The sequence below is a fragment of the Pelophylax lessonae genome (assembly GCF_965119305.1).
Source record: "Pelophylax lessonae genome assembly, chromosome: 1".
Taxonomy (NCBI): Eukaryota; Metazoa; Chordata; class Amphibia; order Anura; family Ranidae; genus Pelophylax; species Pelophylax lessonae.
Window position 1 is genome coordinate 538,199,351 of NC_138768.1, and position 21,224 is coordinate 538,220,574.

At 41.1% G+C, this 21,224-nt stretch overlaps 1 protein-coding gene across 2 annotated transcripts in view; it reads left to right on the forward strand.

Moving 5' to 3' along the window:
• ANTXR2 (ANTXR cell adhesion molecule 2) overlaps nucleotides 1-21,224 on the forward strand; it is a 370,587-nt gene that overhangs the window by 325,140 nt on the left and 24,223 nt on the right. The window lies entirely within an intron of this gene.

Here is a 21,224-nt window from a genome sequence, read left to right on the forward strand (position 1 = left end):
ACTGGAAGATGGAAATCAGCAGAGGAAAGATAATCTCTTGCATCCTGTTGGCGGCCAAACTTACCATCACAAAACACTGGAAAGAGGAGCTGGCGCCCAATCTGTCTGAGGTGATAGCCACTATCCAGTCCCACTAAAATTTATTAGAACTGACTCATTGATGGCCTTTAGGACAGCTTGCCAACAATGGATAGTCTGGTATTGTGCATTTCTTACTGATGTTTTGAGAATTTTGTACTGGAGTATGCTGTGTGGAAACTTTTACCACTCCTTGTATTTCTATGACAAATGTTGCTATGTTACTGTCTATGTGGATACCTTAGTGCCCTGCAAGGCAAACTTTGTTTTTACTCCTTTTTACTTTGTTCTTCCTGAAGTTGCAGGTTATTTTATACCCTAAAACCCTAATAAAAATATATAGCAAAGAAATTAGCAGAGATTTCCCTACATTCACTGCACTTCCACAGTGCCCCATCAATTGGCCTTAAGTAAATAAACCCTACTGAGTGTGTCTGTGACCTAATATAACTATAGCAATTTTCAATAAAGCTTAATTGAACAAGCTGAAGATAGAAGCAAAATGGCTACCACACACAGCTGCACCAGATTTAGCACTCTCCAGTTTTAGTAAATCAACCCCTTTGCGCTTTGTGAACTTTGCTGTCAGTCAAATGCAGTGTAAGGTTTTGCAAAGACAGTCTATCAGATCTTGGATTCCTTTTTAGCTGTTCTTCTGTGGCATTGAAATCAGATAAAGGTGACAACAGTTTTTATGAAATAATTTCAACAGATGCTTAATTTAGGACAATATGATGTTTTTTTTTTTTTTTTTTTTTAATCTGGGGTTTTTCTTTAACTAAAATATGGGCACAACATACTTTGCACTTTTTCCGCTGACCAGTTAGCTATGAATACAAGCACATTATTTTTAAAATCTTTGTAGTTAAAAAAAGACTTTACCCAGGTGGTTAAAAATGATATATACTTTAGTCTACAAACTTAGAGCTGGTAAAGTGACCTTGTTACATGATGGAGAGAATCATGCAGAGACAGATAGTGCCTCCTGAGATCAAGTGGAGTGATGCGTATCAAGTGAAGACACTAAAGATTTATTGTGTGTGGCAAAAGAAACACAGATCTTTCCTTGTGCAGTAAGTGCTTCTGACATCGTACACAGCTAAGGTTGATTGGATATTGTGAACTAGAAAGTGTTTAGCTATAAGAGAAAAAGCCATCCATCCTGCACATTACAGCTTAAAAAGACAGGGTGAAAATAACTGAAGAAAATTTGAATGTACAGTATATACTGTACTATACTATACTATACTCTGCTATAAAGTACTATTCTAGATTGATATACTATAACTATAGTATACTAGTCCTATAACTACTAAACAGTTATAGCACACTATACTATACTATACTATACTATACTATATAACGCTGTATTATACTTGTATCAAAAAGGAAAACATAATGATGCAGTTTGTCACTGGCATTAGCAAAGCATTTTTTGTGTTTCTGAGACCCTCTGTAATATTATTTAACTAATCTTGCTGTTATTTTTTAACTTTCTTTAACAGACCAAGACAAAAAAAAAGTTGGGAAGTGGGACAAATCATTTATCAGTGGCAGAGTGCTTACTAGGGATGGGTTTGGACCATATACTGGTTGTTCAAACTATTGTCCAAATGGCGAATAATTAGGACATTGAACATAGACAAATGTGACAGGTTCCATTTGTCAATGGTTGCTAAGGAAGCAGTGGATGCTTACACTTGTAGCTTCAGCATCCTTACCAACCACTGATGTCACCTGACCCTTTCTTTTACATGGCTGGGAAACCCCTGCAAATAGGCAAAAAATGGAGCAGGGTACATCATTGCCTAAATATGGGCACATGGCCATATTTGAGCAACAATGTCACCACTATTCTCCTTTATATAGCTAATGAAAGCTCAGGGGGCTAGTGTTGCTGTTGGGGATTGGGGGTGGGATGTACTTCATGCTCATTTACATAGCAGCAGCAGACAGTATCTGGGGGACCCTAATACTAAAGGGGCTTCCAGGTTTCCGATATATCATGCTGCAAGAAGAAGGAAACCCTCTACATTATTTTTTTTTCCCTGCTAAAGTATGTGGAAAGCAAATCAGCAACTATGAGATTTACAAAGAAAAAAAAAATACAGTTTAAATGGTTGGCAAACAAAACTGCTTTAATGACAGCTTGCTTATTGTTATTATGCTGTGATTTACTACAGCTAATCACATAATACAAGGTATGGGCCTATCACAGCATTACAATACAGTCATGGAAGTAATTTGTTAATGTTTTGTTGACATTTTTTTAATGTGATCATTATGGTTGGTCATCATATTGTCCCCTAGCCATGGAACACAGTGGTCACAGGATTGCACTGCTGCGTGCCCCAGGGGACACTCTAGTGCGCATGTGCTAGACAAAGTACCAGTACGTTGCCTAGCCTGGCTGTACTGACCATGCACAGTAAATGTAGAATGGGTGGGTGGGAAGCAGTTAAACATAAATGTAACACTACCCATGTAGGAGCCACTAGTTAGAATGGGTCTTCTGTTCTTTGCCCTGACCTCTTTAAAAACTTCAGCCACTCTGACACACTGGGCCGAGTGTACATAGCATGCAATATCACAGAAAATCACTGAAAGTAATGATACGCAGTAGTAGTACTATCAGAGAAAACAGGCACTGAACCAGTTTTTAAAGACAAGCCTAATATATTATCACCTGATATGGTTGGTAATAAAGTGAGCATAGAATTGGATTAACAATGGTAATAACACTATTCAGCATACAAGGTGATTGGTGATAAGGATTAGGCATAAGATAACTCTCAGTTATCAGTATAAATAATAGCAAGGTCACCCAAAGTGCAGCAGTGAGCAGTAATGAAGTTTGATTTACCAAACACGGGAACTAAGCTCCATGAACAAGTGCAGCACTAGATATGTAATAAGCAAATAATTATGCATTAATAAACATAAAACATATACAACTATACAAGAAATAAAGAAAAAAGGGACCTACTAATGCTTTTAGAGCTGTTTTAGAGACTAAGCAAAGAAGGAGAGTATATATAGTCCTGCTGGTACTCAGGAATGGGGTGCCGGCTGAAAATATCAACATCCAGTAGTATGTAGCATACTTGGAAAACTTGCTGCTCAACCCTATCCAGTCTATGTGGTTAAAATGTGTAAGATGGTCTCAGCCTTGCACCTCTCCACAATCCACAGCCTTTGACATGTCTCGCCCCACCCACTGGGGCTTAGTCATAGAGGTAGTTACTTCTGTGACTAAGCCCTGGTGGGGGGGGTGAGACATGTCAGAGGGCATGGCTTGTGGATTAGTGCAAGGCTGAGGTCATCTTACACATTTTAAGCACATAGACTGGATAGGGTTGAGCAGCAATTTTTTTCTAGTAAAGATAAAAGTGCATTCAAGTAGTGAATAATAATACCCACATAGAAATTAGATCCATATGAAGTCTCAAACAAGATTGTGGAATAAGGAAAATGAATCAACTCCAAACATTGAGGTGACCCCCATATTAATCCTCTGAGGAGGAGTGTTTATTCAAAGGCACAAATGATGATTATCCAAAAGCCTCTTACCAGAAGATGTTGACCCTCTGTAATTGAGCGGTCAAATTTCACTTTTAACTAATCATCACTAGAGTCCTTTGTATTAGATCTCCAGCTGGGTTTTTACAGCGCTTTTTCAGTAGGCATTGAAATGACATTACAACTTCCCTATGGATGGTCACAGAGCAGTCATCAGACTGAAGTCTGTTTTAGTAAACTTCTGCTACAGTCTGCTTTAGAATGCAGTATACTCCAAAGCTCTAAAGCAACTCCACCACTCCCGCTCTACCTCATGGTGCTCTGGGAATTGTAGTTTAAAAAGTCATTGAGTCCCTTTCTATGATTGCTGTCCTGGACTTCAATTTCCATTATCCTCAGCATTCTGCATAGGAATCCATAGACTTTTCTGACTATAGTTCTTCCGCTGCTGGCAAGAGGCGAACAGTTTAAAAGAATCTAGCATAGCAGTAGAAAGTGATAGTAAACGTATTGTAAAGAGGGAAATGTTTCTGTAGTCCAGCACCTGGCTACATAAATAAGTGCATAATATGCAAAATAGTGCAAAATGTATCTATGTGCAAATATGCAATAAAGTACAAAATAGTAATCTGATCATTCATAAATTAATTCATAAATCAATTGAATGAAATTGGATAAAAATTGAATAAAAATGTCCATATAAAGTGTCCATTCACGGGCACAGCTGGATCCCATTAGGGGTGCCCGGGCCTTGGGCTTCCCCTCTGCGGCCCTGCTCCTGCAGGAACGTAGGTATATATGTCTATGGGGCTCTAAGGGAGCGGCCTCCATTGGTGTTGGCATTCTCTCCCACCGCACTGAAATCCTTTTTCTGTCAATGTAGTACTCTGATCGGGAGGGTCAGGATGGCCTTGTTTGGGGCCCCTTGACTGCCTCCTGAACCTGTTTCTTGGTTATTATCATGCATAATCCTGTTGTACATTCCTTAAAGTTTGTTTGTTCTGTTTTTTTCCTTTTGAAAACTTTTATAAAAATGTATTGAATCATAAAGTGTCCATTCAGTGCATAAACAAAAAGTGCCTTCTGTGCTTCACTCATATAAACGTGTGGGGTGCTCCCCCTGTGGTTATATACTTACCACAACACGTTAGGAATGTAGGCATTCAATATATATCCTGTGGTGTGATCACAGCCTTCTTTAGTAGCAACTTGGGATGCACACTTCTGATCCCGAGATCCTTAAAGATGGTTCTTCTTGTGATGCGGATTCCCTCATAGGAATAATAATAAAGAGCCATCCATGGTGAAGTACGTATATTCAACGGATTTATTAATAAAGAAACATGCTTACAAACATATGTAAAATCAAAACAGATAGAGCACAGCTCGGTGGTACGCTGCTCCCGCGGCGTGCGCTTCACCAGCCAGAAATGACGTCAGGGTACGCTCAGCCAATCGCTAGAAGCGTTTTGCCGTCCAATCAGGGCATCTTCTGTTTTCAGGTACCTCATCCCTAGTCAAGTAGAAAGAATATGGAAAACTGGGGCATGGATTGGGATTTTAAGGGATACCGTTATTATTTTTCTTAAAAAATTACTTTTATTATTCACATGTATTTCCCAACAAAGGGTAAACAAAAATAGACAATAATGTTACAAGAAGAAATCATATAGACATATACATAGTAACAGATAACTTATACTTATAAAATATCAAAGCAGATTCACATCCTTGAATATGTGGGTGGACTCATCAGAGGTCACAGCGGGCCCGGGTAAACCAGTACCAATGTGTAGCTCTCTAATGGATCCAGACTCCACTACCCGACATGTTTCGCGGTAAATACCGCTTCCTCAGGGGCACAAAGGATAGAGCTTTATGATAAACAGCTAAAAAAGTGATAAGAGAAAAACACAAAATACAGAATTAATAAACATGAATATCAAGGTTACATATTTTCTTAATGAAATTGTAATATTTCGAATATCAGTGTGTGTCAAGTATGGAGCAATAGGCAGGAGCCTCTCCATCTTATGACACATATACGTCATGTATTCGATCACATCTTTTAGAGTCAATTACATCAATATGAAAGAAGTTCACCTACATTGGCATACAGGCCGAGGCAGACGCAGACATTCCCACCTGTGGGGCTGATGGAAAAAGTATCCCGGGTGTGCTGGAAGCCAACTACGTAGTTTAAATAGTACGATCCACTCTTCTATTCTCTGTGCCTTCTCTCCTTCTCTGAGGCAATAACACAGAGTAAAACATAAACACTCTCATAGTACTTTCTAAAAAAAATGTTAAGTTTGCACTCACATCTGTGCATTAAATCCTCAGTGCACACAGATATTCCATTTTTTCTTCTATTTAAAAAATGGCTTGGTAGTGTTAAAATCAGTCTATACAGCCTTTATCCCTGTAAACTTTGATCACTTCCTGGAACACCATGATGATGTCACCCGCCTCTGCCTTTTTTTTTTTTTTTTTTTTAAAGCAGAAGCCCTAGAGAATTAATTCAAATAATTTTTATTAAGATTTTAACAAGGTTATAACAAAGATTGCGGACGCAGCCGCTGGCAATCTGATGAAGGAGAAAGTAAAAACAATTGCAACACACGAATGAGTATGAATTAAACACACAGAAAGTTTACAAGGGGATAAGATGCAAGACATCAACAGATATAGATCAACAAATGTAAAACACTTAGTGTACCGGAAGAATAATTGTAGGGAACAATGGGAGTGATGTTCCTGTGTTAAGAAGGAGAAGAAGTAGTAGGGCTAGGATGGGGGGTATTGATGGGCAGCAATGGTGAGGAGGGAGGCCCTCCAAACCATTCCCACCAAGGTTTCCACGTTCTTTCGAAAGATGGGAAAGATGCGGATCTGAGAGCAAGAAGGTGTTCCTATTGGCAATTTAATTAGACTTGCGTGAGGACTTCGGAGGAATTAGGAGGCTAAGAGCTTCGCCAGTGACGTGCTATAGCTAGGTTGGCAGCGAGCAAAATGTGTGAAATGAGAGTTCTAGATGTCGGTGGGAGGGTGTCTATACCCAGGAGCAGTATTGCTAGTGCCGGGTCCGGTGGGATTGTCATTTTGCTGATATCTGATATCACGGAGAATACCTTTCTCCAAAAGCTGGTGAGTGACTTGCAAGACCAAAAGGTATGTAGGATAGTCCCATGTTGACCACAGTCCCTCCAGCACAGGGGAGATTGGGATGGATAATAGCGAGCTAGTATGTGGGGGGTTCTATACCAACGTGTTAGTAATTTCTGGAAGGTTTCCCAGTGGTTTATACAGTGAGAGGAGCGGTATCCATAATGTAAAGCCCTAGAAAATTAAATGGTGGTGTTGCATATTTTTATGTCACGCGATATTTGGGCAGCGGTTTTTCAAATGAAATTTTTTGGGAAAAAATACACTTTAATGAATTTCAATGCACAAAAACACATATAATACCCAATTTTTGGTAAAATCTAGATGATTATGTTACACAGAGTAAATAGATACCATACATGTCATGCTTTAAAATTGCACACACCTGTGTAACAACGCCAAACTACGATGCCTCAAAATCTCCATAATCTACACTTTAAAAGCCTTTAAAGGGTACCAGTTTAGAGTTACACAGGAGGTCTGGCACTAGCGTTATTGCTCCCACTCTCATTCCATAGCCACTAGGATTACTTTTACATGGAAAGGAATCACAGGCTAAAAAAATGTAATCTCAGTCTTCACTGCAGCTACGTACCGGTACATCACTGGACGGGAAGTGGTTAATATACAACTTAATAATTATGACTATTTGTTAAAAATTGATAAGCAATGGGGTTGATTTGCTAAAGGACTAAGGACCATTTTCATAGCAAAGGGAATGGTCACATTGCCTAGTAAATAAGATGAAGCTGTGTTTACACATACATGTCAAAATCATGTCAAGGAAATGGCTTTGTTTACCAATAAGCTTTGTGATCACAGCTCAGGGTCTTTAATAATAAACAAAACATTTAATCACTAGTTACAACTAATTGCATCCTAAAAAGACACCCTCATTTTGCATTCCTCATTGACTGAGTGCATTTTTGCTGTATTGGGAACTTGGAAACCAATATGCCCCATTTTTTACATAGTTACATAGTTTGTGAAGTTGAAAAAAGACATCAGTCTGTCCAGTTCAACCTATGATGTGTGTGTTTGCTGCTAACTGTACATTGTATACCCCTGTATGTTGTGGTCTTTAAGGTGCCCATCTAATAGTTTTTTTAAACTATCGATGTTCCCTGCTGATGCGACTGCTTGTGGAAGCGAATTCCACATCCTTACTGCTCTGACAGTGAAGAACCCCTTACATATTTTAAGGTTAAACCGTTTTTCCTCTGGTTTTAGTGAGTGGCCACGTGTCTTATTGTATTCCCTCTCTCTGAAAAGTTTGTTCCTAATGCTACGGTCGCCAGTACAGTATTTGTACATTGACATCATATCCCCCCTCAAGCGTTTCTTCTCCAGAGAGAATAGGTTCAGTGCTTGTAGTCTTTCCTCATAGCTGATGTCCTCCATTCCCCTAATTATTTTTGTTGCCCTTCTCTGGACTCTCTCAAAGTTCCAGCACATCCTTCCTGAGGACCGGTGCCCAGAACTGGACAGCATACTCCAGATGTGGCCAGACCAGAGTCTTGTAGAGTGGGAGAATAATCTCTTTATTTCTGGAGTGAATACCCTTTTTTATACATGCCAGTATTCTGTTGGCTTTGCTTGCAGCGGCTTGGCATTGCATGCCACTGTCAAGCCTTTTGTCCACTAGAACCCCCAGGTCCTTTTCCATCTTAGATTCACCCAGAGGTATCCCCCCTAGTGAGTAGCTTGCTTTCGTGTTTCTGACACCCAAGTGCATTACTGTACATTTTTCAACATTAAACCTCATCTGCCATGTAGTTGCCCACCCCATTATTTTGTTAAGGTACGCTTGTAAGGTTTCCACATCCTGCATAGAAGATATTGGCATGCTTAGTTTAGTATCATCCGCAAATACCGAGATTTTACAAGATATCCCCTCCTCTAGATCATTTATGAATAAATTAAACAGGATTGGTCCCAGGACAGAACCTTGGGGGACCTCACTTTCCACACCCGCCCAATCCGAGTACTCCCCATTAATCACTACCCTCTGGACTCTCCCCTGGAGCCAGTTTTCTATCCAGTAAGCATTTGTAGGGAACGGTGTCAAATGCCTTTGCAAAGTCCAGATACACCACATCCACAGGCTTTCCTTTATCTAGGTGGCAGCTCACTTCATCGTAGATGGTTAATAGATTGGTCTGTCAAGAACAATTTTTCATGAATCCATGCTGATTACTACAATAATACAGTTTTCATTACTAAAGTCTTATATTTGGTCCCTTAGCATCCCCTCCAAAATCTTGCAGACTACTGATGTTAGGCTGACCGGCTTATAGTTACCCAGGATATATCTCAGCCCTTTTTTACATATTGGTACCACGTTGGCTTTTTTCCAATCAGCTGGCACCATACCCGTCTGTAGACTACCCTTAAAGATCAAGAATAATGGTCTGGAAATCACCTGGCTTAGCTCTTTAAGAACCCTTGGGTGCAAGCCATCTGGTCCCGGTGATTTATTTATGTTAAGTTTCTCTAGTTTACTTCTAAGTCTATCCTCTGTTAGCCATGGCGGTACTTCCTGAGGTGTATTTTTTAGTTTATCATAACAAGCTGGGTTAGTGTAGCCCCCCAATTCTTTTGTGAAGACTTAAGAGAAGAAATTATTTAACACTTTCGCCTTCTCTCTGTCCTCTGTGGCCAGATTTCCTTTGTCGTCTTTATGGGGCCTCGCTTTCTTATTGTTTATATTCTTAAAGAATTTCTTGGGTTTTTTTTTACTCTCTTATGCTATATGTCTCTCGTGTTCTATTTTAGCTGCTTTGATTTCGCCTTTACATTTCTTATTACACTCTTTGTAATGCTTGATTGCTGCCAATGACCCCTCAGCCTTGTATTTTTTGAAAGCCTTTTCTTTAGTATTAATGTGCATTTTTATGTTGCAGTTTAGCCACCCAGGGTTTAGTTTTGCTCTTTTAAATGTATTTCCCTTTGGAATGCACTGGCCAATCCCTTTGTTTAGTATGCTCTTTGAAGTACTCCCATTTTTCCTCCCTGTTCTTTGTTCCCAGGGTTCTATCCCATTTGATATTTTCTAGCAAAGAGCGCAGTTTTGGGAAATTGGCACTTTTGAAATTCAGTGTCCTTATATTACCCTTGTGTTTCCTATTACTATGTTTAATATTGAAACTAATTGACCTATGGTCACTGTTTCCTAAGTTGCCCTGTATTTCTATATCCGTGAGCAGGTCTGTATTGTTGGTAATCAGTAGGTCAAGTACCGCATTGTTTCTTGTTGGTGCGTTCACCATCTGACCCATAAAATTGTCCTGCAAAACATTTAGGAACTGCCAAGCCTTGGCTGAATGCCAGGTTCCTTCTGCCCAGTCTATATTTGGATAATTAAAGTCCCCCATTATAATGACATTTCCCATCCTTGCTGCCAATCCAATCTGTGAAAGGAGGTCCCCCTCCCCCTCCTCCCTCTTGTTGGGGGGCCTATAGCATACGCCCAATATTACCTTCCCCATAGTGCCTTCCTTTTGAAGTTCTACCTATAGGGATTCTGCCTCGTCCATAGCTCCATTATTAATATCATCCCTCATATTTACCTGTACACTGTTCTTAATATACAGACATACCCCTCACCTTTTTTACCTTCTCTATCTCTGCGATTGTTAAAGAAATTTTCAGGTCAGCACAAACTCTCAGTTTAGCTAACCCCTACTGCTCAACAAAATATTATATTAAATGCATAATAAATGAAGATTGTATTAGTTATATAAAAATCTGCATACCTTTCCTGGGTGAAAGCTAATTGGAAGACAATATTTGTTTTCTCTTTTTAATTTTACTTAAAACACTAGTTCCAAGACCTTGATTTTAAAAATAGTTAACAGTGAATGCTATTTTGCAAATGATTAGTTTTATAACGCTCAAGGATAATGTAGGGCACCGTCAATATTTCATATAGTAATGAACTTTTTCAGAGTGTATTATTTTTTTTTTTTTCTTTGAAAAATTAAATAATTAAGCACAATTTCCACCCACTTGGTTTGTGAATGTGACTTTTTTTCCTTGTTGGATGGTGAAAATCAATGGTTTATCATGCATAAAGAACTATAGAATTTTATAGTAATTTGAAATTCTCTGTAGACATAAAATGAAACATTGGCAGCACTTCAAGTAAAACACACCAATGAAATGAATGACAAAAAAATAACTTTTAATAACTGCGTTTCTTAGCTTCTGATTGTGACCAAAAGAAGAAGCTATTACTAACCTTCTAGAGAATAGATAGAAGGCAAAGGAGAAAAAATCATTAGGAACATAAATGTTCAATAGTTTAACAATGAGTCAAATTAAAGATTTCTATCATGTTACATATAAACTTGTATCATCTTTGTATACAGATTTGTTTAATTTGCTAACCATTATTTTAAAGGACTTTTACCTTGAAACAACTCACTTGATTGGAATCCTAAAAAGAAGGGCTACCCTTAAAATGTATTTATAACCAAAACTTTTTAATTTAAACTGTTCAATAGAGTGGAAAATGGCTACAACCCCCCGTTTTCATCTGGTGACAATTGTCATAGGGACTAAAATAGAGGAATCCAAATTTTTAGATTTGTCACCAGAACAAGAAGTGAAGGGAAATCCTCTATTGGAAACATTTTTTACCCGGTAACAAGGACCCAAGAGTAACATCTCCTTAAAGAAATTTACTTTACAACACTTTCTGTTGCATCTCTGGGACAGGAAGAGAAGGGAAATCAGACAGCAAAAAATAAATGTAATCATGTTTTATTCTTTCTTACTCTAACCAAAACTAAAAAAGAAAATGTTTAGCTATGTATATGCTTTATTAACCAGTTCCCGACCGCCCGCTGCAGTTTTGCTGTGGTAGGCTGGCTCTCCTGCGCGAACCGACATAGCTCTACTAGGCAGCGGGGATGCTGATCCACACTCCCCTAGGCTCACACTTAACCCTTTCATCACCCCTAGGTTAACCCCTTCCCTGCCAATGTCATTATTACAGTAACAGTGCGTATTTTTAGCACTGATTACTGTAGTAATGTCACTGGTCCCCCCAAAAGTGTCAATGTCAATTAGGGCTCTTCCCATTGCTATATTCTTTTGTTAAAAAAAAAAAAGAACCAATGAAAAAATAGAAATTTATTAAGAAAGTGAGAGGGGCAAAAGATATGGAAATAGTGAGTTTTGGAAAGGGCCATCAACACCAGGGGAAAAAAAGGTTCAGGTCTTAATAGGAGCCAAATGTAAACCTATATGCAAATATGGGGGGATGATTTAATAATTGCAAATAGGCTGTTCACACTGCATGTACGTAATTTTGTGCAGCCGGGCCACCCTGCCACAGTATATATGCGGCAGGTGGTCTGGAAGTGGTTAATTTGTATTTGGGAATCTATAAATTGAAATTTATTAGCAAATGCATCTAAGTACAATTTACAAAATTAGTAAATTCATGGCAATACCAATTTCTGAGCTTCTTGGAATTCCAATAAAAAATCTGTGCCAAAGTACAATAACAAGTAATTCTGAGTAAAGGGGCCTTAGACATTATCTTGTACGTGGGTCCCATGATTGCTGGTGGTGGTCCAGCGGAAAAACTGAGAGGGTCCAGGCGAGATTAGTATGAGGAGTAGAAAATTAAACTGGAGACAAGCAGAACCAGAGAAGTGCAAAAAGGACTGGAAGGAAAGAAAGAATGTACATACCTCCCTGAGTGAGATTGTCTCCTTCATAATGGACTCTTGTTAAAGATATGCATTCTTGCTGTGGTATAAGTAAAATGCATTAAAAGGAAACTACACCTTTGTTGAGAGAAAAAAAATTCAATAGGACACCTATATATTTGGCAAGGACTTCAGCATTTTATTGTATACACTTACCTACTGGGGATGAGGCTTAGGTTCGCTGCTTTCATGGGTTCATGGAGAATCCTACATATTTGAAGTTGGCGGACTTTGAAAGCTAGTTTGGGAATTTGCTAGATTAAATGTGTTAATTTACTAAAGGAGTACAAAGTGTCCATTTTGCTTAGTGAATAAGGTGAAACTGTTGAATCATGTTGAAGAAAAATCCTGTTTTTTAAGTTGTCTTGCACATCATTGGATTGGCAAAGTGAACAGAGCTTCACCTTATTCACTACTCTTGTAATGGGATTGATTTACTAAAGAAATAGATACTGGTGACTTAGCAGAGTAAATGTTTACTTAAATATGTAAATTGAAGATATGCTCACTTTGAAAAAACAATATGTAAAGAAAATAAAAATAAATGTTTTTTTCATGTGGTTAAAAAAAAACCCAACTTCACCTTATTAGCTTTGCAAAAGTGTTTATTCACTTTGCACAAAGAAAAGTCTCCGTTAGTAAATCAACCTCAATTAGTGGGCATGGCTGGCATGCTGGAAAATGGCCGCTTGTTTAAGGAGCTTGGTACATGAACTTACCAGAGCGATTTACAGCACCCAGGACTGTAGATAAAGGGTGGTTTTTGGCCGTCAGCATCTGGCAGAAACCTACATCATGTCCTGCAAAAGAAAAGAGCAGGGGTGGCCGGGTCAGATGACAGACTTCTTCTTCAATCTGATCCATTTTAGCAGCCAATATAGAAGAGGCAGCACTCCATCCTCAGTACACAGGCTGGCACAGGAAAGGGATAGAGCATGGCTGAATCACAAAGGGCCACAGTATAAACCAGCCTACTGTAGCAGCCCCACTTTCAGGGCATCTTCAAGCACCACCAGCCCAGCCAAGACCAAGCAAAAGCTGTCCCCTGCTTCTATTATTCCTACAGAGGTGAGTGTTTCTGAATTATCACTCAATGACACCAGGCAACTCTAGGACTCTATATTCGCTTTCCCTACTACTAATCAGCCTGTCCTGAATACAACCCTAATATGTTGCTATCCCTAAGAAGCACCATCCATATTGATATTCTTTCACTGGTGCAGAAGTTTAAGCCTGATATACATGAGGTCAGTCATAGAGTGTTCCATACTAAGAACAAAATGGTGGAGTTTGGGGCAACATTGAGCAACATAGTTGATGCTCATAATGACCGGGAAGATGACATAAGGTAGATTAAATCTAAACTGGCAGACCTAGAGGGTTGCTGCAAGAGAAACAATATAAAAATTTGTGACATCCCAGAGTCGGTAAAGACCCATGGTCAAGTCCAACTTGCCTAATATTCTTGCAGCAGCACTTCCTGACTCTCCTACTGAGAAATTGGTAATTGACCGCATTTACAGAATAACAAAACTAAAACATATTCCAGAAAACCTTCCCAGGGACACAATAGCCCACATACATTTCTATAACATATAGTTTCAGCTCTAACTAGACATCCAAATCATCTGCCAGATTGTATTCAGGGCCTCATCCTTGATGCTAACTTATCACAATATACGCTGCTCCACAACCACAACAAAACATATAAATAGGAATATTCAGCTAATTAATTATGAGGCATTCTCATTAGTGATGGATGCACATCGGCTGGGGCGGTTCACGAATGTTAGCTGCAAACTTTCTCAAATGTTCGTGAACCGCAAGTTCGCGGCGGGCCCCATTGACTTTAATGGACCTTTAGGTCATATTTGCAGCCACAAAATACTTACTAGCTGTGCACAAATAGCCCCACCACTAGGGATGATCGAACTTTTCAAAAGTTCGGTTTGACCAGAACACCTGAACTTCCCGAAAGTTCGGCCCGGATTTCAGAACCCCATTGAAATCAATGGGACCCGAACTTCAGTAATCAAAAAACACCATTTTGAAGCCCTAAAACCCAATAAATGCCCCTAAAAAGTGCATAGGGTTCTGGGTCATGCCCCTGGGACTATTAATCACTCAAAAAAAGTTCTTAAAAATTGTCATTTTTGATAGAGAGACAATTATTGAAAAAATTATTGAAAAAAAAAATGAGATTTCTTTTGATTTAGTGTCTGGGGGGGGGGTCTAAAAAGTGTACCTGTGAAGTTTCAGCTCTGTAGCATGTCCAGAACCAGAAAAAAAGTTTGTTTGAATTAGAATTGGAATAGAAGTGGCTCCGCTATTTTCACACCTTGCCGGTTTTGTAGCAGGTGTTTTTTTGGGCATTTTTTGGGCATCTTTGGAGGCAGGCATAACATCAGAACTTCTGTGTAGGGGTATATATACACACACACAGGTATGTATATATACACATACACATATATAGGTGTGAAAGTAGCAGAAACCTATGCTTGCGCTAATGAAATAATTAACACCCATATGGCTTCTCTGCTATAACACCTATATATGTGTATGTGTATAAATACATATAAGTTTGTGTGTATATATACCCCTATACAGAATTTCAGATGTTTTGCCTGCCTGCAAAGACCCACAAAAAATGCCCAAAAAAATGCCTGCTGCAAAAACACACCTGGGCGTTTTTGTAGCTGGCGTTTTTTTGGGCATTTTTTGGGCATCTTTGGAGGCAGGCATAACATCTGTACTTCTGTGTAGGGGTATATATACACACACACATGTATGTATATATACACATATATAGGTGTGAAAGTAGCAGAAACCTATGCTTGCGCTAATGAAATAATTAACACCCATATGGCTTCTCTGCTATAACACCTATATGTGTGTATGTGTATAAATACATATAAGTGTGTGTATATATACCCCTATACAGAATTTCAGATGTTTTGCCTGCCTCCAAAGACCCACAAAAAATGCCCAAAAAAAACGCCTGCTGCAAAAACACAACTGGGCGTTTTTGTAGCTGGCATTTTTTTGGGCTTTTTTTGGGAGTCTTTGGAGGCAGGCATAACATCTGTACTTCTGTGTAGGGGTATATATACACACACGCATGTATGTATATATACACATACACATATATAGGTGTGAAAGTAGCAGAAACCTATGCTTGCGCTAATGAAATAATTAACAGGCATATGTCTCCGCTCCTATAACACCTATATGTGTGTATGTGTATAAATACATATAAGTGTGTGTGTACATATACCCCTATACAGAATTTAAGATGTTTTGCCTGCCTTCAAAGACCCCCAAAAATGCCCAAAAAAACGCCTGCGCCCAAAAAAACACCCAGGTGTGTTGTTGCAGGCGTTTTTTTTTGGGCATTTTTTGTGGGTCTTTGATGGCAGGCATAACATCTGAACTTCTGTATAGGGGTATATATAGACACACACTTATATGTATTTATACACATACACATATATAAGTGTTATAGCAGAGAAGCCATATGGGTGTTAATTATTTAATTAGCGCAAGCATAGGTTCTGCTACTTTCACACCTATATATGTGTATATATACATACATGTGTGTGTGTATATATACCCCTACACAGAAGTACAGATGTTATGCCTGCCTCCAAAGATGCCCAAAAAAACACCAGCTACAAAAACGCCCAGGTGTGTTTTTGCAGCAGGCGTTTTTTTTGGGCTTTTTTTGTGGGTCTTTGGAGACAGGCAAAACATCTGAAATTCTGTATAGGGGTATATATACACACACACTTATATGTATTTATACACATACACACATATAGGTGTTATAGCAGAGAAGCCATATGGGTGTTAATTATTTCATTAGCGCAAGCATAGGTTTCTGCTACTTTCACACCTATATATGTGTATGTGTATATATACATACATGTGTGTGTGTGTATATACCCCTACACAGAAGTTCAGATGTCATGCCTGACTCCAAACATGTCCTCAAAAAAAAAGCCCTATAAGCGCCTGTAACAAGAAGCAGGGTGACAGGGGCGAAGCCACTATCCGGTTCTATAAGTGTTCTAAGAGAAACAATCTTTTCTCTATAGCGGTCACCCTGATATGGAAGGGTTTTGTCACCCTGCCATGGCAGTCAGAGTCAGTTAACCCTACACTAAACTACGGTCCCCTTACACTTAACACTTTCCCTACAGAAACTAGATTATTAAATCTAACTATAGTGGAAAATAGTACCCTAACTACACTAGATATCCCTTTCCTCACACTAATAATTGCTAAATGACACTTTGAAGCAGAAGTAACAGAACTGCTTCCACTCTCTTCCACAGCCCTGTATTAAAATGGTAGAGATTTGGCGGGGCTATCTTATATACTGGGGGGCGTATTCACTAATGATTGGCCTCTGGACCCCCTAGTCACTCCAATCACATTCCTAGCATTCTCCTGCCCCCTCAATTGGCTTTTACTGATGGTTCTGGTCCAATCACAGGCTTTTAAAGCCCAGTTCCTGTCCCATTGCATTTTGGTCGGTTCTGGTTGCCGAATTCCAAACTTTTTCAGCAAAAAGTTCAGAATTCGGCCGAACCTCGAACAGTCAATGTTCGGGTCGAACCGATGGTCGACCCGAACCGTTCGATCATCCATACCCACCACATGGACACTGTCATAACAGAAGTATTGCTATTGGAAAAGTTGCCCTGAATTTTTATTTTTTTTTTTACAGCAAAAAAAAATTTTTTTTTTCTAAATCAGCCAGAACTGACAGCAGCCAGTAAATCTATGTCAAATACATATAGGGTCCATTCACACGTCTGTAAAATGGGTTTGCATCCCTTCTACAATTTGACGGAACGTTTACAGACCCATTGATTTTCAATTCAAGTCTGAAAAATTAGGAATTCACAGGATAAAGGTAAGTGTCGGCCAGTACAGGCCACAAAAATTAGCCCACATGCGTTTACCTGACAGCTAAGAACGTTGTATTCTGTGGCTGAAGGTACATTAGGCATTTACAGGATACAGAAGTAAGTGTCGGCCTTTCAAGGGCCCAGAAATTAGCCCACATGGGTTTACCTGACAGCTAAGAACGTTGTATTCTGTGGCTGAAGGTACATTAGGCATTTACAGGATACAGAAGTAAGTGTCGGCCATTCCAGGCCCCAAAAATTAGCCCACATGGGTTTACCTGACAGCTAAGAACGTTGTATTCTGTGGCTGAAGGTACATTAGGCATTCACAGGATACAGAAGTAAGTGTCGGCAAGTACAGGCCCAAAAAATTAGCCCACATGCATTTACCTGAAAGCTAAGAACGTTGTATTCTGTGGCTGGAGGTACATTAGGCATTGACAGAAAAAATTATTGTCGGCCATGAAAGGCCCCAAAAATTAGGCATTCAGTGGACATGAAATGCATTTTATGCCGCTGTATTTACCGAAGACAAGGACCATGAATTGTTGTGGGTGGATGGCGGTCTGGCGGATATTTGTGGCCTGTCATGAGGAATTGTAATCAAACATGGTCTACTGGTCACATGTGTTGAATTCCTCAGAGATCCATGCCTCATTCATTTTTATAAATGTGAGGTAGTCAACACTGTCATGAGCTAGGCAAGTGCGCTTATCGGTCACGACCCCCCTGCTGCGCTGAACGTCCTTTTGGACAGGACACTGGACGGGGGGCAAGCCAACAGTTCCATTGGAAATTGTGCAAGCTCTGGCCAGAGGTCAAGCCTGCCAACCCAGTAGTCCATGGGGTTCATCACTCCTCAGAGCGTCCACATCGGCCGTTAACCCAATGTAGTCGGACACCTGTCGGTCTAGGCATTCCCTGATGCTGGATCCGGAGTACAGCTGTCAATGGGTCGGCTGAAAGAATGATTTCATATCTGAAGTGACCAACACATCTTCAAACTGCCCTCTTCTTGCAGGCGCTGTTGGTTTGCTACCTGCAACTGTTTCTCTGTGAGTGGAAATTCCTCTGCCAGCGCACGCAAAAGCAGAATGCAGCATTTCTCGAAGCAAGGCCTGGAAGTGCTGCATTCTGACCACCCTCCGTGATGGTGGTAACATTTCCGCCATTTTATGTTTGTACCGGGGGTCTAAGTATGTTGCCACCCAGTACGGGTCCTTGCCCTTTATGCTTTTATACGGGGGTCCCCCTTAAAACACTGGAGCATGAAGGCCCCCATTCGCACTAAACTGGAAGTGGTGTAGTGGCCTGGCTCCAGCTCATCATCCAGGATAATGTCGTCCTCGTTCTCCTCCCCCCATCCGCCCCAGCACCATCCTCCTCTGACTCCTCTTCAGACTCCTGTTGTTGACTTGTCTCAGATGGAGTAGCACCCCCTGGGAATTCATCCAACATTGCAACTTCCTCATCTTCCTGCTCCTGCTCCTCGAAGGCTTGATCAATGACACGACGCAATGCACACTCCAGAAAGAAGGCGTAAGGTAGGATGTCACTGATGGCGCCCTGGCCGGGACTGACCAGTTTGGTGATCTCATCAAATGGCTGCAGAAGTCTGCTTGCGTCACGCATGAGCAGCCACTGACGAGGTGAAAAAAACCCAAGCTCCTCAGAACCTGTCCTGCCTCAGATTTCCTATAGGTAGTCGTTAACTGCATGTTTCTGCTGGAGCAGCCTATTAAGCAAATACAAGGTTGAGTTCCATCATGTCGGGCAGTCACAAATAAGACGCCTGACGGGCAGGTTGTGCTGCCGCTGAATGTCAGCAAGGGGAGCCATGGCTGTGTAAGATCTTCTGAAATGGCCCGAGATTTTCCTGGCCTGCCGCAAGACGTCCTGGACCCCAGGGTATTTGGCAACGAATTGCTGCACAACCAAGTTCACGACGTGTGCCATACATGGCATGTGTGTAATTTTGCCCTGTTTCTGTGCGCTCAGCAGATTGGCACCGTTGTTGCACACCATTTTACCAACTGTCAAATTTAGCGGTGTCAGCCACTGATCTGCCTGTGAATGCAAAGCTGAAAGGAGTGCAGGACAAGTGTGGCTCTTGGCTTCCAGGCACAACAGACACAGCACAGCATGGCAACGTCTCACCTGGCATGTGGAATAGGTTCTGGGGATCTTGGGTGGCACAGCAGAAGAGATGGTAGCAGCGGAAAAGGAGGAGTCAGCCAAGGAGGAGAGGGAGGATGGAGTAGGAGGAGGAGAAGAAGAGGCAGGCCTGCATGCAATCCAAATCTAAACGAGTGCCACGGGTTACATGCTTGACGGGCGTCAGAAACTTCACCCAGTGGGCAGTAAAAGTTATATACCTTCCCTGCCCATGTTTGCTAGACCATGTGTCTGTGGTTAGATGTATCTTGGCACTGACACTGTGTGCCAGAGATACATTCACTTGCCGCTGAACATGGCCATACAGCTCTGGAATGCCCTTCTGCGAGAAATATTTCCTGCCTGGGACCTTCCATTGTGGTGTTCCAATGGCCACAAATTTCCGAAAGGCCTCCGAGTCCACCAGTTGATATGGCAGTAGTTGGCGGGCTATCAGTTCCGACAAGCCAGCAGTCAACCGTTGGGCAAGAGGGTTATCCAGCGTCATAATTATTTTACTCTCCAACATTTGGGCCACGGAAGCCTGCCTTTTTCCAGAACAACGTGAGGACGGCATGATGGAAGGTGGAGTGGAGGACAATTGTGAGGAGAGAGGAGAAGGAGAAGAGGCTGGATGGTGAGAGCCTGGAGTGTGGCTTTGTGGGTTCTGACAGCATTGCTCCCACTGGGCTTGGTGATGGGAGTCAAGGTACCTTCTTAAGGCGGTCATCCCTAGGTGAGTGTTGGGCTTACCGCAACTTATGCGTTGACTGCAAAGGCTGCAGATGGCAACACTATTGTCAGCAGCGGACACATTAAAAAAAGCCCACACTGCAGAGCCATGTGCCGGCATCCTGGGAGTGCCAGATGTGACCGAACGTGGTTGATGGCTCACTCCTGATACATTTGCAGTCTGCTTTGTCCCTCCTGTGCAATGTAACTTCCGTCTGCTTCTCCTTCCTATCTACTGGTCCGTATCTCCCTCTGAAATCCCCTACTCTTCATCTCTTGTGGCCACCCACGTGATGTCCATAGACACGTCATCATCAACGTCACCTTCCCCACCACTAACATTAGAGATCTCGGAGTAGGCAGCAACATCGGGGACCAACCTCCTTGGACTGATCTGGGTACTGTCATCAGACTGCTGAGTGGCGGCTGTTGCTACCTCCTCTTCCTGATCTGATGCCAACAATGGCTGCGCATTGCAAATGTCTTGTGATGGATCAGAAAATAATTCCAGTGACTCAAGCGGAGGGTATATGGTGGTGGTGTCTTTGGGGGCGCACACAGCAGAGAGTGAAGAGGGTGCGGATAGAGAGGATGAGGAGGGTGCAGAAGAGGAAGGCTGAGTGAGCCACTCAACCAAGTCTGGTGCGTCCTTTGACGTAATCGAACGCACCTTCTGAAACTTCACACTTTGGCTCCGGCCTACTGCTCCTGCCCTACCCCTACCACCCCTGCGTAAGGGCCTGCCTCTTCCTCTCCCTGTCATTTTTTAAATTACCCTGTGAAAAACATCTCTAGAGAAGCGCAGTATATTTGGAAGAAGGTATATAACACCCCACTTCAATCTGTGGTATTGAGGGGCCACATGTCTATCACACCAGTTCTACAAAAAATTGGCCAGTAACTGTTGTCACTGTGTGTAGCAAAGTTAACAAAGCCAAAGAGG